The sequence below is a fragment of the Papaver somniferum genome, chromosome 10, assembly GCF_003573695.1.
Source record: "Papaver somniferum cultivar HN1 chromosome 10, ASM357369v1, whole genome shotgun sequence".
NCBI lineage: Eukaryota > Viridiplantae > Streptophyta > Magnoliopsida > Ranunculales > Papaveraceae > Papaver > Papaver somniferum.
Window position 1 is genome coordinate 149,851,798 of NC_039367.1, and position 17,126 is coordinate 149,868,923.

The 17,126-nt window shown below is 36.2% G+C and overlaps 1 pseudogene; it reads right to left on the reverse strand.

Annotated features, from left to right (window-relative positions):
- Positions 1-2,729: 2,729 nt before the first annotated feature.
- Positions 2,730-7,394, reverse strand: LOC113316516 (annotated as a pseudogene).
- Positions 7,395-17,126: the final 9,732 nt, after the last annotated feature.

The following is a 17,126-nucleotide window of genomic DNA, read 5'->3' on the forward strand; positions in this document are numbered from 1 at the left end:
TACAAATTATATTCGGAACTCCGGACCCTAGTTAGTAAGTTCGTGAATGATTCGCGAATCATTCGCGAATTTTTCTGTATCACGAATTTTACCGTCTTATTCGCGTACGTTTGCAACTCCGAACCCAAGTCGCGTATTATGTGGCATTCCCGGATTATTCGCGAATCGTTCACGAATTTTACGTATCCCGAATGATACGTCCGTTTAGTTCGCCATAAATTCTTTAGCTTTTACTTTTCAAGGATCCCACTTTTTGGGCTTTACTGCCTCCCGAGCATACACGACCGAATATTAGACGTGTTGTAATTTTTATGAAACAAAAACGACTGAAGAGATTTGAAGGTGAAGGTGAGAGAGATCTCAAACTCACTAACCAAGCATCTAAACCACCATACGACGTCCTCTTGGATAACTAATGTTGTATATATTATTAATATCATCATATTAAGTTTATTTTTTCTTTAAATAACTCACACATATGCATAAAAATTGGTCTATGACCTTATAAATATAAATTATTTGTTATATATAGATACCGAATTTTCAGAGCCGAACTCACATTTATAAATCGAATTATACACGTACGTATGCCGTTCCGAATTACTAACGAATCACGTCCCGTTGACCGAATTTTGGACCGAATCTGGATTTTACAAAACCGTATAATACTCGTACGTTTGATGTTCCGTACGTTTGCCGAATCCCGAATTGCTAACTAGGCTCCGGACTAAACTAGGCTTCCGCTACTTGATTAAGAATGTGAATTCAATGACGATCGAACTGTTTTTCTTACCGTTGAAGGGGTAGAGTTGTTGGGAGTATAAAATATGATAAAAGAGGTTGTCTACTACCATGTAAAAAGATAAAAAAATTATACTAAAAGAAAAAGGAAACCGTGTTATTATGGAATCATGTTGGTAAGGAAATTGTGTTGATAAGGAAACTGCATCACCACGAGGTCAGGCAAAGCCCCGTGCACACCAAATCACCGGCATGGGCAGATCGAATCCCGCTATATCACAAATACATTGTCACGGGACGGGCGAAGCCCCGCGCACATCAAACTGAAAATATCGCTGAAAGAAAATAAGCCCGGTGCGTAGCACGGGCACTAATCTAATTAGATAATTTGTAGAGTTATTTTGTAAAAGAGTCGTAACTTTATTGTCTAATTAGGATCTGGATCGTGGAACATGCAGTTGATGCGATAGGGTAAGAGACTAACAAAAGACCGTTAATTGACATTTTCTATTTTGCCACACACCCTGACCATCATTTGACTTTTATAGATTGTTTAAATATTGTCAAACCTAGAACAATTCCATCTTCTTCCCTTTCTTTTATTTGAAGCATATCTTCCTGAGATTTATCAACTAATTTGTAGCGAAACTAAACAACGTCAACAATTTCAAACCATATCATCATTGTTTCTATCAATTTTAATCATATACATAAGCTTATATTTAATCAATTCAGTTTATTACAAAGAATAAGAATTAATCAAATGGATCCAGGTTGATAAACTTTCGTATGATTATCGTAGACCTGATATGTGAGTCGTTCTCCTGCAAGCAGTGATAATCACTGGAAAGCATTAATTAGAGGGGACCTGGGCACCTATGAAACTCTTTGCTTTGATTTTGAGAAAGAAGAGTTCGATCAGATACCAATACCTGATGATTGCATTTGTATGTTTTAGGGAGGGTCTCTTTGTTTACTTGCTGATGAGTATGAGTGTTGATTTGAATTCTCGGAGTTGAAGGAAAAATGGGTACAGAGTTATATGAAATGATAAAACTGTGTTCTAGTTTTAGAGCTTAGAAAACAACCAAGGATAGTTACTGTTCCAATTGATTTTAGGTGATGAGTTATTTTGAATCGATGAGTTTTAGAGTATAAGATGGATTACGGAACTTGAGTGGTTGTCAAATTTTATATTGTTGCAAGGAATGAGCTATTAATGGGGGAAGAAATACACAACAAAATCACCCCTACATTTCCAGTTTCTTGCAAACCAAATGTTCGTAAAATGTCCTCAATGAGTATCAAATGGGGTTAGGCTATAGTGTCATTTTATTGTTTTATAAGGATATTTTGGTAAAATATTTAGACGGTCAAAGTTAGTCTACGACGCTACCGCATCAACCGTATGTTCCACGACCCAGACTATAATTAGACGATAAAGTTACGACATTTTTACAAAATAACTCTAATTTATATAAGACCCAGGAGAAGGATATGTCCTCTAGTTTATACAAAATAACAAAATACACTGTTCAACTGAAGAGTGTATCATGAGAAGGATATGTCCTATTTGAATTACAGGAAAACAATTTCAGGCCATTTTCAGGTCATCTTTCAGTCTAACTTCTTCCTTAAAAAATACATAAGAGAAAGAGTACAATGAAGGCCAGATCATCAACTCATAGGACAGCTACTAAAGACACTTATGAGTGTCAGAATTAAAATAAAAACGAAGCAAAACAAAATAAACTAAACGAAACCAGAAAACCAAGGATCAATTAATACAGCTCACTCAACAAACACCTAGTACAAGACCCTATCTATCGAGTACTCCAACACCATACCTATAGGAATCGAATAGAGCCTGGAACAACAATCGAATGATTAAACCAGTTTGACCAACATCACACATCTCTCAATTTAACTTTCAAGAATCTCCAAAGAGACTAAAGAAGTTAAGCTTATTAATTCCAATCAAAATTCAGCTATGCAAGTGACATGGCAGCAACTCCATCATCTACCATTCCATACTTGCTTCCAAGTTCTTTGATGATCTTTTCAGCACCCTCAATGAAACTCTTAACAATGTCACCCGCACGAAGAATATCGTTCACATGTCCGACACCCTGTCCTGCATACATGACCATATTTTCAACTTCCCCGGCTGTTGTTTTGTTCGCTACTTGTCCTGCAAAACGACGTAAAACCGTTTCCTCCACACTCACAAAAAAATAAATATAGATAGTTATATTCCTGAATAATAATAAATCGATTAAATTAGGTTTAATAAGATTTATGTGTACGTACCCCTCCATGAATGATTGAGTATCCAATAATGGGTTACTCCGCATTATTCCCAACATCCTCCGGTGCTGGTTTCCATTTTTGGTGGAAAGGGGTGTTAAGAACACGAGTTGGTGCTCTCCAGCTTTCACGAATGTATAGGTCTGTGAATTCGGTATCGTCCCCGGTATATTTTAGTAGTTGTTCCTTGTACGTAGTACTCATGTGCATACAACTCTTTGGTAGCTGTGAATCTAAACAATACATCAACATTTGATTATTCCATCAATTACGAATCCTCGGCAATTGGGTTTCATATATATATATGACCTAGTATCAATTACCTTGTTCCCATGCAGATTCCTTTAGCTCCAAGTGATATGGCACCTACAAAACCACGGGGGTCTGCAATGGCTCCAGCAGCAACGACCGTTATATTTTTGTCACTGATTAAATCGACGATTCTTGGAACCAAAGCATGCCAACTGACCTGTATATGTAGACAAACACGAACCATGAAAATAACGTGTGATTAATTAATTGATACCCGTATAAAGATACATTCAACCTTCTAGGAATACAAGAGTGTTGGTAGGATAGTCAAGGACTAGATTAGAAAATCTACTTGGTTTGGGAAATCAATTATTAGTGTCCTAAGTATAGCAACTTAAGAGGTTTGTCTCTTAGAGTTAAGTTAGGAAACCCTATACTTGTAGGAAGGTAATCCTTATTAAGGAATGTGTCTAGCCCTATTGATATGTATAAATAGCTAGAGAGCGAACTAGAGAAAACACACCAGAACTAAGTAAGAGTTCTCTTCTTCTCTGCTAAAGCTTTGTATATATATTCCCACCTATACGGTGATATATAAAATTGCTTATTCCTTCCCGAGGATTCAACCTCGCTAAATACTTGTTCTTCTTGTGTGTATGATTGTGTTCTTGGCGATATTGAGATACCTCGTAGTAGTGCAAACCTAGCGCTTCCGCAGGATTTGGCACAACAAAGAGTTGTATACATACATTCCCAATGACATGTCCTCCGGCTTCTACCCCTGTGTGATGATACAATCAACACCTGCAGCAATTGCTTTTTCTGCGTCCGCAATCGAACCAACCTGGTACAAGATCTGGACTCCATTTTTATGTGCGTCATCCACCATCTCTTTGGGATAGTCTCCCCAGAAAACTTGCATGCATATGCATGCGACTTTTTTTTTGAAAATTTCCCTGACAGTATGAGTTTGATCAGATTCCAACAAGATACCAGCTCCGAATGGCTTATTAGTGAGTTTCTTAGTATCCCTTATAGCCTTCAATGTCGCATCATACATATTCTGCACTTAAGAGACAATCATCTGTCAGTTTAATTAACTAATACTAGTACAACCAAGATTCACGGAAACTGATATATAGTAACAAAGGTCAAGATATATATGCATACAACTGGGCTAGCCAGTAAACCAATGCCTCCAGCATTGGCCACAGCTGCAACAAGTTTTGGACCGGAAATATCAGCTCCCATCGGGGCCAACACGATACCGTTGTCCCATCCTAAAGCACTAGCGAAACCCGTCTGGTAATACTAATCTGATTTTAAATTTAGATCTATGAATGTATATTCTTGCTAACTACTGGGAAAGATTTATGAATGTGTATTCTTGGTAGGGCTAAGAGGCAAAATGTTCCAATTTCGTCATCACCTTGTCAAAATGCCCCGAACGTTAAAAAATAAGTCAAAATGCCCCAAAACCTTACTTTTGCCGTTAGACATAGTTAATTAGTCGAAAACGCACACATATGTACCGCACGTGTAGGAAATTTACATTTATGTCCTTCGCGTCTAGATTCAACGAATCTGCGACACATGTGACACGCACGAGTCATGAAATTTTACCATCTTAGCCCTCAAATATTGGAAAATTCCCATCTTGTCCAAAATGATTAAACTGTGACACGTGTCCGAGGTTCTGAAACGGACGGTGACAGATCCCGACCGTTGAAAATAACGGTCATTTTTCACCAGAAGTACTCATATATATGGTGGTGATCCAAAACATATTTACAGTGTATTGGTAGTGTTTCTTCATCAACTTTAATGGCTGCTAGCTCAAGCATTAAAATGGTAAGTTCAATTTCCATAAAAAGAAGCATCATTAGAATTTGTAGTATAGTAATGATTTTAATTTATAGTTAATAAAAATGCAGGAATGTGAAATGTGTAGCGAAAAATATCATGAATCCATGGATTGTCCTTGGATTTACTCATGGTGTAAACTAGTTCCTTGTAATGGAATTCGAAAGCTTCTAAAGGTCAAAGATGGTGTCAATTAAGGGAAAAATTCTTTTCTTGTTCTAATCCAATATGTTCATATTTTGAATGGTTTTATGGAGCTACTGATGCAGTTAAATCCATGGCACCTCAGTACAAGGGAGGTTGTGATGCTTGTGCTGGTGATCACAGATTTGCTGACTGTCCTTGGTCACAGACTCCTTGTATCAACCCCAAATGCCATTCAACTAAGGTGAGGATGTTAAACATAGCTCAGACATCATGGAATTATGGTATTGGGTACCTAAAATGCCAAAAGTGTGAAGATTTTCAATGGATTTCTGATGTAATCTTTGTGGAAAAACAAAAGCAACTATACAATTCTGAAGATCAAATTTGTGCACAATTTAAAGATAAAGTGAAGATAAAGTGCAGAATTAGAAGTTTACTCATGTCAACAAAGTTAATGTAACAGATTGGAAGTATTTCTCAATGTAATGTTAGTTTGCAGTTATGAGTATTTCAAATGAAATAACCTAGATTAACAAATAAAAGCATCATTGTCTCCATACTTTAAAAACCATAGATTCATAAATAAAATACTGTCATGACTCTTAAAACAAAAACTGACTACTAGTATGTCTGCCATTACAAACTTTCAATTGTTCAAAGAAATGCTAAAAGAAATAAGGGAAAACATGAACCAACATTTCTGATATTTAGAGTTAGGCTTTCTAACCCTTTTTGATGGTGGTTCAGAAATGTTGATTATTTGGCTAGAAATATTAACAGTACCATGATAAGTCTGATTAAAACAGGTAGATGAAGGTTTAGAAGAAGTAGATGGATGTGTTACCTTCCTTTTGGGTGCAGTGTAGGAGGATGGTGCAGTTGTCTTACCCTTTTTCTGGGAACCAGCTGAAGAAGTAGATGGTGTAGTAGCAGTTGCTTTTTCCTTTGACAATGGTGGTACCTCATCTAATTTCTTTGATGCAAATGTTGTTGCTTTCTTTGATGCAGATGTTGATGCAGTATTTGGTGCAGAAAAGGCCTTCCTCATCTTCTTTGTTGGTGCAACAGTAATACAAAACTCATCCCCATTAACAGAACACTCCATTCTAACTCCTTTCTTCTGGGGGTTAGACCCAACTGGAGGACCTTGAAAGGTAAGGATGTAATGATCAAGACATTTACATACACTGCACTTTGTTACTCTTTTGTGCGGCTTCTTCTTCTCATACCAAGACTTCTTTCTTTTGACACAAGGTATTTCCTTATCTCTCTATCTGTGTGGATGTATAATGTTGATACCAGTCTGCAAACAAAAGAAAGTTAAGGTTAGTATACTTTAAATGCACAGATCTAGAGAATAATGAAAAAAATAACGATACAATAAAGTAAAAGGATAAAAGTAGATAACATCTTTCAATGAAAAGATTCTGAAAACAAAAATATCAGACAATGGAAAAAGTTAAAGCATTTGAGATCTAGACAAACCTTATTTTCATACTCATCAATGTCTCTCAACAAGTGTGTGTACATATCAACCATCTGAGTGAGAGGATGGTCTCTGATCTTGAGGGACATGTTATTAAAACTTTCAGAAAAGTGGAGTAGATATGTTCACAAACAACATCATGAGGAACCCATGATCTTGCCCAAGACTTTGGCTCTGCATCAATCAGGTACCGGTATGCTTTGGGATCTATCTCTGCCATTTCTTGCATGGCCTCCTAGAAAATATGTAGAGTATCTAAGTTAAATCATTTAACTAAAAACATGACAATTCATTCATTACTATTGAAACATGCCAATTCAATCATTATATTGAAACATCATTCAGACATTACCTCACCGTGTTTATACTTGTATGCCTTGGCAGCCTTCCAAAGAAGGTATGTTAGTCTTGGATTCCTGAATCCCTTGGTCATGAAATTCAAGTAAATATGCCTGAAAAAAACAAGCCAAACATTAACAGAGATACAATTACAAATGTGTGAATAAGGAAATAAAAAGACAAAATGCATTTACCTTAGGCAGTATCTATGATTGGCCAAAGGAAACAACCTTTTAACTGATTCAAGTATGCCCTTCATTCTGTCAGAAATAAAGGTAAGACCATCCATATCTGAATCCTTTTCCTCAATTCTTTCAACATCAGGAACCAATTTTCTTCAGTTTCACTTGTAGTAAACATCACACAAATTGGATATACACCATTCTGACCATCTATACCAGTGGCTGCAAGCATTGCACCACCTAGCTTACCATTTAGGTGAGCTCCATCTAAGCAAATTACCTTTCTACAACCATTCATAAAACCCTTTATCTGTGCATCATAGGCTATAATGACAGACTCAAATCTGTTATCTTGACCCTCTTTGGTCCAACTGAAATGTCCTATGCTGTTTGGGTTCAAAGAAGTAGCAGTTGTGACCAGTTGTGGTGCTTTTGTGTAAGAACTCTCAAAGGTTCCCTTCAACTCTGCTAAAACCAATTTCTGTGTACATAAACAAACCAAATATTAACATTTCACACATACAACAAGTTAAACTAACAAAAAAAAACTTAGACAAGCATTAGAAACATACTCTTGCATCATTGGCAACCTAATATGGTATGTCAGTTTGCAACTTGGGACTAATGATCTTCTTGGATATATGCTCTTCCTTGTCCACTGGTGAACCCACATCCATAGTATTCAACAAATACTTAGCTACAAATTTGGCATTGCATTTTCTGTTGTGGTTTGCATTCAGATTTTTACAAGTGTGTTTCATGTTACACTCTCTTACTGTGATTATGCATTCCTTTGGACACAGACTTGCATTCACTTTCCATTCACATCCTTGGGAAACCTTGTTCACACAATATGCATAATGTCTATTCCTATATCCCTTCTTCACTTTAAAATCCCTATGTTTCAACACTGAATATTCCCTTAAATGATTTCTATAAGCTTTTATGGATCCAAAAGCCATACCAGAACTTATTACCCCAGGTTCAAATTCAGGAATGTTTTCATTTATCATTTCCAGTCTTTCTTGTTCCTTTAAATGCAGTCCAAAGTCTTGTTGCCACTTAGTTTCATCCTCTTGGGTGACATCATATATATGAACCAAATTATGTGAAGTTTCATTCACTAGTGCATTCTTCTCTTCATAATAACCACCTTGATTGAAATCTTCATTACAATCATCAGGCTCATTACCAATATCTATATCTCTAGCACACATAAAACCCAATCTTCATAAATGAACTTTTCTTGTGTTTCTTCATCTTCACTTTCATCTTCACTTTCATCTTCACCCTCCTCTGCATCTTCATCTTCATGTTCCTTAAACAGAAACTCATGCCTATCATCAGGATGACACTCAGATGTATGTACATTAGGCAAATTGACCTGTTCATCTTCATACCCCTGTTCTTGGTTGTCTGCAACAGATGCTTGTGTTGGAATATATCCATACCCCTATTCTTGGTTGTCTGCAACAGATGCTTGTGTTGGAACATCATGCACAAAATCAATTCTTGTTGGTCTCTTGTCAGGCTTCTTAACATGGTTGTTATCCTGTTTATTAAGTCTTGGACTCCTCCTAACCTCAACCCTTTTACTCACTAATTTCTTCTTCATTGGACTTATCACCTCAGTCATACAACGCATCCCACTAGCACTAGCAGTATCACAACAAAAACCCCATTCTACTGTTGTAGGAATAACTGGAGCAATCCACAATCTTACAAAATTGCTAGCATTTGGTTTCCCACTTTTCAAGAATGAATGAAACATATCTTCTGATTCACACTTATCCCATGCATTCCCATCATTATCACTAAATAAAAACAACTCAAGTATAGGATCCATCCTTTCCTTTATCATAGCCATGAATTTGTCTCCACTTGTACCAGCTTTACAATCATAAAAATACATGTCCTTATATATCCCACCTATATCTTCAATAGCCATTATGAAACATTGAAAAAACAAAATAAAACAGATCAATAATCATGATCAAAATTACAAATACAAAACAAAAAAAACACAATTTTGGTATATCCAAACCCTAATCTCAGAAAATGAAATTCTCAAGTTTTACAAATCCTAATTCTATAAACATAGATTCAGAACCACTGAACAATATAACCCTAATCAGTTATAAACCCGTTTGAAGAAGAAAAAAAACCCTAATTTCAGAAATTGAAATTCCCAATTTTATAAACCCTAATTTTTTTAAACATAGATTCAAAGAAACGATTACTGGAAATACTAAATACTAAGTCTAAATAACGATCAACATAAGTCAAAAAACCATTAATAATTTAGATTACTTACCTTTTTCAGTAAAGTTTACAGTTCAGTTCTTCACTCCATTAAACATCAACAAACTATCTCGATCCGTCTCTCTGTCGACCTATCTCTCTCGATCTTTCAACCTCTCGACCTATTCCTCTCGATCTTCTAAGTTTAGTTCAGTATTTTCCCTCCCTCTCGAAATCCGTCTCTCTCTCTGGATAACTTTCTCTTTCAGGTTTTGAGTTTTTGTGGATGAAACTCGATGAAGAGAAGAGAAGACATTAGCAACACACGTACGGGTTCACACGTGCACCAAAATGACACCGTGTACTAAAATGACACGTGTACGTTTTATATCAAACCACGTGGCACCAATAGATGAGTCATCAAAGGGTAAACTTTGTAATTTCGTCATACACACGTGGGAAAATAAGGTTCTGACACGTGTCCAATGTCCCCATCTGTCCGTTATTTTTCTTCGTGATCTGGATTCCATAGGATATAAACACGTGTCACCATAAATTATTAACAAGGGTAAAATTGAAATTTAGCATTGGTGTTGACTAGTCAATATGCCCCGGTTTGACCAGATATATCTCTCTAACGGCAAAAATAAGGTTTTGGGGCATTTTGACTTATTTTTTAACGTTCGGGATATTTTGACAAGGTGATAGTCGAAATTGGGGCATTTTTCCTCTTAGGCCTTCTTGCTAATTATTGGGAAGGTAGATGGAACTTTGAAGTGATTAAGCATTGATCATCTCTCATTATTTTTAATAACAGTATCATATCAACTGCTGATGCGATGCCAGCTTTAATGATTATTTTAAAAGACAACTGTGAGCATCACATGAATACGGTTATTGAATCGTTGATGAAGAAGATATCATATCAGGTACAAATTATGTATGTATTCTGCGGGTACTATTGCAAAATTATTAGTGGAAGCTTCGTGTTAATTAGAGTTGATTTTTTATACCAATTATTAGCGTATGTTACGTAAAGGAAGATCTCGCAATCAATATTATAAAGAATATGAAATTGATTAGATCAATTTTTTTTCCTTCAATTCAATATTTTTTCAATCCACGAGCTTCATGCCGATGAATGGAGTCTTCGTTCCTTGTTGCGTGACCGTGTAAAACTCTGGTCGGGATTGTTAACCTAATATCCACACAACATGCACAACTGTAGGGCACTTCCCCTTTAACTATTGTCCCAATTTTAGAAATTAGTTGCCACTAGGAAGCAACCCGTGCCAGGTTCCACCAAAAGATTATGCCAAGGAAAACTACACTACTACAGTATTGACATGCCAAATATAACTGTTAGCCTCAAAGAAAAGTTTAGGAAAACATCAAAAACAATTAGAATGCATACTCATAGCGGCATACGCTTATGTTATTGAATAAATTATATTGGAACAATACAGCAGCTTACAAAAAATTCATGAAGAGAAGTCTTCTATTCTTCAACAGCAGATACAATCAACTGTCCAGAAATAAGTTTTTGTTTAAGACACGTGCCCTCTTCCAAATGACCAAAATTGTTCTCCTCATACATCTTTACGTTATGAGGAAACTGTAAACTGTTATGTATCAGCTGTCAACTGTCAAGACATCAACAACTATTGCACTCAGCTGCATTTCCTTCAGCGACTGTGATACCAGATGTTTTATTTAATGCACTTGATATACAGATGACTTTATGTTTATTTTTGTTGGATCAAATCCACGTTTTTTTGTTCATCCATCGTGACGCTGCAGTAGTTTTAATCCAGGGTGATGTTTCTCCAGTACTTGGATTATATTGTGGGGGCGAAATATCGCACAAGACATGACTAAACCTCGTCCGAGATGAGACAACCTTAAACACGAAGCCACTACGATAATCAAAGACTAAGGAGAAGAATATAAGCGCGACAGTAAAGAGAGAGCACGAAGAAGTGATCATGCAATAAAGACAGAGTGAAGGTCAGCTCAAAAGGAGCTGTGTGAAAGAAATAACAAACAGCGCGAAGGATAGCGACGTCTTCGCAAAGCCTGGTGAATAAGACAAACTGAAATAAGATCCACTAACGGAGATTTTGCATGTGATCTTCAGTTGTCTTTAACCAACCATATTGGCCTATATAAGAGTTCAAAAATGATAGAGAGAAAGGGGGATCGGTGTAGGGGTAAGAACTAAGAAAACCATCTGGATAACCAAGAAAGTATCTTTAGAGTTTAGCATTCATCTTGTATTCATCTTGTATTTCTCCATTGTTTTATGATGTTCATCTAGAAATCCTTGTAAGGTCTCCATAAGTTCAATATATAAAGTGCTTGAAGATTATTCTAATGTCAAGGTAGTGTATTATCATTAATGTTTGAGTTGATGCACACGACTTAAGCTTTGTGTTATCCTCACCTGCTAGTTATCAGCTAGAAGTTATCATTTTTCAAAGATCATTTGATACCATCGTTACCATCATTTTTTTTTTCATCACGAAAACTCACCAGCCGACTATTTGAAGTCATCATTGCTTCGAAGATCTGTGTTATTTTCATCTCCTGTTTTTCTACCACAAAATTGGTCAAAAAGACCAAAAGCAAGAATTCTTGGGTGAAATAGATTTCTAGGTTTAGATACTGTTTATATAGCCAAAAATCAGAAATATACTATTTAAATAACCAATTTGGTTATTTCACCCAAAATATTTTTTACGAATTAATTGGAACAGACCAATATGTCCCTATCTTCTTCAAATATTTACTGGGTTGGATAAGAACAAAGTAATCGAATAAAAACAGAGTACGTAATTCATTGCAGATCAAATAAAAACATAGTACAAAAAAAACAGAATTAATTGCTCTGTTTTACGATTAAAACAGAGCAAAAAACAGAATGCGCGAAACAGAGCAAAACAGAGTGCGTGAAACAGAGCAAAAAACAGAGTACGTGAAACAGAGTAAAAAACAGAGTACGTAATCCATTGCAGATCCTTCATCTCTGCCTCATGTCAACCACAACTGCCAGCACCTGCACATTTGCAATGTCATCTCTTGCATCATTCCATTGCAATACCAACCAGTCCACCTGACACTTCACTAGAACCAGTTTCTCCATCATCAAAACACCACCACCAGTACCCATTAGCTCCATTACTGCCACCAGATCCAACAACTGCAGCTGCAACCAAACTCCAGTACAAGCACCTCCAAGCCATTACATTTAACTGCAACAACATCAGTTTCATATCCTCGACATCACAACAATCTCATTTCAGCATCACCCGTGCAACTACTTCATAACCAGCTGCAGCTCATCCTTTAGAGACAACTCGACACCCAAGCAATCCTTTTCCAACTGGAAGGACCTAGAGGAAATTAAAAGGAAATACAATCACCATTTAAGGAAGAAAAGAACATGTACAGAGGGGGTGCCCTCAATTGTAAAACATAAAATTGAAATATTGAAAGGACATAGGGCCATTTACTGAAATGGTGTGTTGACATTTCCTGTGTAATATGGCATGTGGGTAACGCATTAAGTAATCTAGTAATGAAAATCCAGGTATACCACGCTTCAAAACGAGATGAAACTGATTTCATCCAGCATATTTCGATGAAAATACAATTATATCATAGTCTATAACTATATGAAACTAGATTTCATCCTGAATATTTTAACGAAAATAAAATTATATTACAGTTTACAACTAGATGAAATTGGTTTCATCCTTCGTATTCTTACGAAATTAAGGTATATCAATATGTAAGTCATATGAAAATGGGTTTCATCCTGCATATTTTGACAAAAAAACAAATATATTACAGTCCACAACTAGATGAAACTGGTTTCACCAAGGGTATTCTGACGAAAATGGTATATCAATGAATAAACTATATGAAACTAGTTTTCATCCTGCATATTTTAACGAAAATAAAATTATATTACGGTTTACAACTAGATTAAATTGGTTTCATCCTGAGTGTTCTTGCGAAATTAAGGTATATCAATATGTAAGTTATATGAAACTGGGTTTCATCCTGCATATTTTGACAAAAAAACAAATATATTACAGTCCACAACTAGATGAAACTGGTTTCACCAAGGGTATTCTGATGAAAATTGAGGTATATGAATGTGTAAACAAATTTCATCCAAACCAAATTCAATCAATTTCAGACTAGATTTTACATAAGCTTAACCTAGATGAAACTAGTTACATACAAACAAAATTCAATGAATTTTAAACTGTATTTTACAAAACTTAAACCAAGATGAAACCAGTTTAATCCAAACCATTTTCAATCATGTTTTAAGTTAGATTTACACAAGAAGAAAAAAAAAAGAATGAAATTTCACTCATAAAAATGATTCATTTCAGAAAATTAAGGTTGTTAACATCAATTCGCGTGAAATTGATGAGTTCTGATAATAAAATCATGAAAAAAAATTAGGATCGAGAAACTTACCAGTGAAATTGATGGAAGAAAAAACCCTAATTTTGGTTTGAATGAATTTGAGAACTCTCTATTTAATTAGGGTTTGCAGGTGTTTGACGATGATGTTGATGTTTGGGGTGGTGGAGGAAGGTGGTGGTGTTGGTTGTAGTTGCTGTAGATGTTGATGTTGGTGGTTGTAGTATTTTTTATGGTTGCGGTGGTGGAGGAAGGTGGTGGTGTTGGTTGTAGTTTGATGTAGATGCTGATGGTGGTGGTTGTAGTATTTTCGATGGTGGTGGTGGTGGTATATGTGGTTATAGTTGATGATGGTGGTGGTGGAGAAAGAGAATATCGATAGCAGAAGAATAACTCAATGGATTCGGTGGAGAGAAGTTGAAGATGGGTTTTGGAGATAATTGGTGGTGGTGCTGGTGGTGGTGATGAAATTTTTTTGAAGAGAGAGTTTGATTTTCCACGGTGGTGATGGCGGAGATGGAGAAGAGCTTGTTTTACACTTTTTTCAGATCTGATTTGTGTTCGAGGGAAGAAGACGAGAAGAAATTATTCTTTTGGTCATTTGAAGAAGATGAAGAAGGGCAGTGACGTTTGTTCCCATTAAAATATTCTTTTGGTCATTTGACCCAGACGGAAAGCTTACCCGTCCATTTGACCCAGGAAACATACATTTTTGGCTATATAGCCCATTTTCTGTTTTTCTACAGAGTTATATTCATTCTCTTTCCATCATGGTACGGTAGTGGATACGACACCATCTCCTTGCCTTGTTCAAAGAAATTCTTTTTTCTAGACACGACATCATCTCATCTTGGTTCAGAAACCTTCCCTTAAAAACCTTTTCCTTCGAGACATCGGAGATTCTATTAATGCAAAGAGACTACTTAAACAAGAGGAACGAGAAGGAACTAGTTACAATCACAGAAGACCTGTAATATTGGACAAAATGGGTCAAGACGTACGATCCAGAAATACCAATGTTAACAGCCGGTATGAACGATAAACAAACAGGAATCAGTCCTACCTAATGTAGTCGATTTCGTATCTCAGACTGTCTCGCACAAATGTCTCGTCGAGATAGCCGGACGGAATTCCGAAGTAAACATTCTATACCTTTTTTAATACTTTTGAAATGTTTATAAATTAGTATAGTCAAAGATGTGTCAAATTGGCGTACTCAACTCTCATGCAGCCGCCACACATGTCTGCTCTTTGGTGAATATATTATTAGCTCTCGGTTCTTATACTAGTGTAGATGGTGGATTTTCGACAAGGGATAAAATCGTAAACTCATAATTATACGAATCTCTGATCCAGCAATCAGACGTGAGTATCGAGACACGGGTCTCTCGTCGAATTCTCAACGGAGAGTACTTTCTCTCAGAGTACATGTAGATATGTAGTCTCACGACTGGACAACGGCATATCTCATGAATACTAAATACTTTCAGTGATTATTTCTATATAGTATCACGAGATGGACGGCTCCTAGACAGCTTGCTCTGCTAGTATGGAGCGATAACGTCTTCAGGAAAAAACAGTGAGTTTACCCTGACTATATAAAGGATATGACTTACCGACAAGCTCATATCGGGATAATTAATGCTCCTAGACAGCTTGCTCTGCTAGTATAGAGCCGCAAAGTTAATTATTCCTTATTACAATTGCTCATATTCCATGGTCGAATCCATGACTGGTCCCATGGAATGGAAATAACAATTGCTCCTATTCCATGGTCGAATCTGCGATTGGTCCCACGGAATGGCAGTAAACTATATTATCTCATTACTCCGATTTCATGATCGAATCCACAACTGGTCTCATAAATGGTAATAGATAAATATTAATTACTCCGGTTCTATGGTCGAATCTACGATCCCATGGAATGGTAATGCTTACTTTATTATTCTGAATTCGTAGTCGAATCCTCAGCTGATCCTATGAATTAATAATAAACATCTTATTACTCAGTTTTGTGAATTATTCTCCACTGGATTCCACAATTAGTCATAAATAATCAACAACCGGGCGTCTGAGCTACCTCTAAGTAAGCTCCGATTCAAATGGTGAAAATGTATTCAACAACGATACACTAACAGTCACCGCACGAACGAGTATTTCAAAATACGACGAAACGATGAACCTATGCAAAATAGGGAAAAAAATAATAAATAATTAAAAATATTGACCAAGGTGCTGGGAACACAGACACACGACCGTGCCATGGTCAGTTCCATGCCAGTTTTATATTTTTAATACATTTTTATTATTTTCCATGATTTGATGAAAATTCTCTCATCTGATCAAATCTCCTTCGTCTCGAGGAAGCTCCTCGGTTTCATGGTACTTCCACAAATCCATAACAAATAATATAAAATTAAGGAAAGGAGTGTGGGGCGTGACCATTGGCCAACCGGTTTCTTATTATTTTATTATTATTATTATTATTTTTCTAATTTCATGAAAAAACTCCTTGATTTCAAGGTATTTTTTGCACAAATCATCATATAATAATAAAATAAAATAAAATAATGAAAACTTGTGGGACCGGGCCACTATCCGGTCCCACACTCCCTTTGCTTTATTACTTTATTATTATTTATCCTATTTTTCCTTGAATTCATCAAATTCCTTGATTTTATGGTATTTCTCTCAAATTAGGAAAAATTCCCTCAAATCATCAAAAATACCTAAAAATATTAAAAAATTATGAAAAACTCGTGGGACCGGTCCATAGCCGGCCGGCCATGCCTCCATGGTCCCACAAGCCCGTGTTTTTTATTATTTTAATATTTTGCTTCCATGAACTCATGAAAACTCCTTCAATTCATGGAAACTCCCAAAATTCAGCAAATTTCTCAAAATTCATGAATTTTTCATAAAATCATCAAAATATTATAAAATTAAAGAAAATGCACCACGGGACCGTGATCACGACCGGCCGACCATGCCTTGACCACGGAGGTCCCACGCCTCCTCATTCTTTATTTTATATTTATTTTTTCATCATCTCATGGTGTTTTCCTCAGTTTCGTCGAAACCCTAATTTTGGCATATTTTCTCGAAAGGATGCTCAATTGCACGTCAGA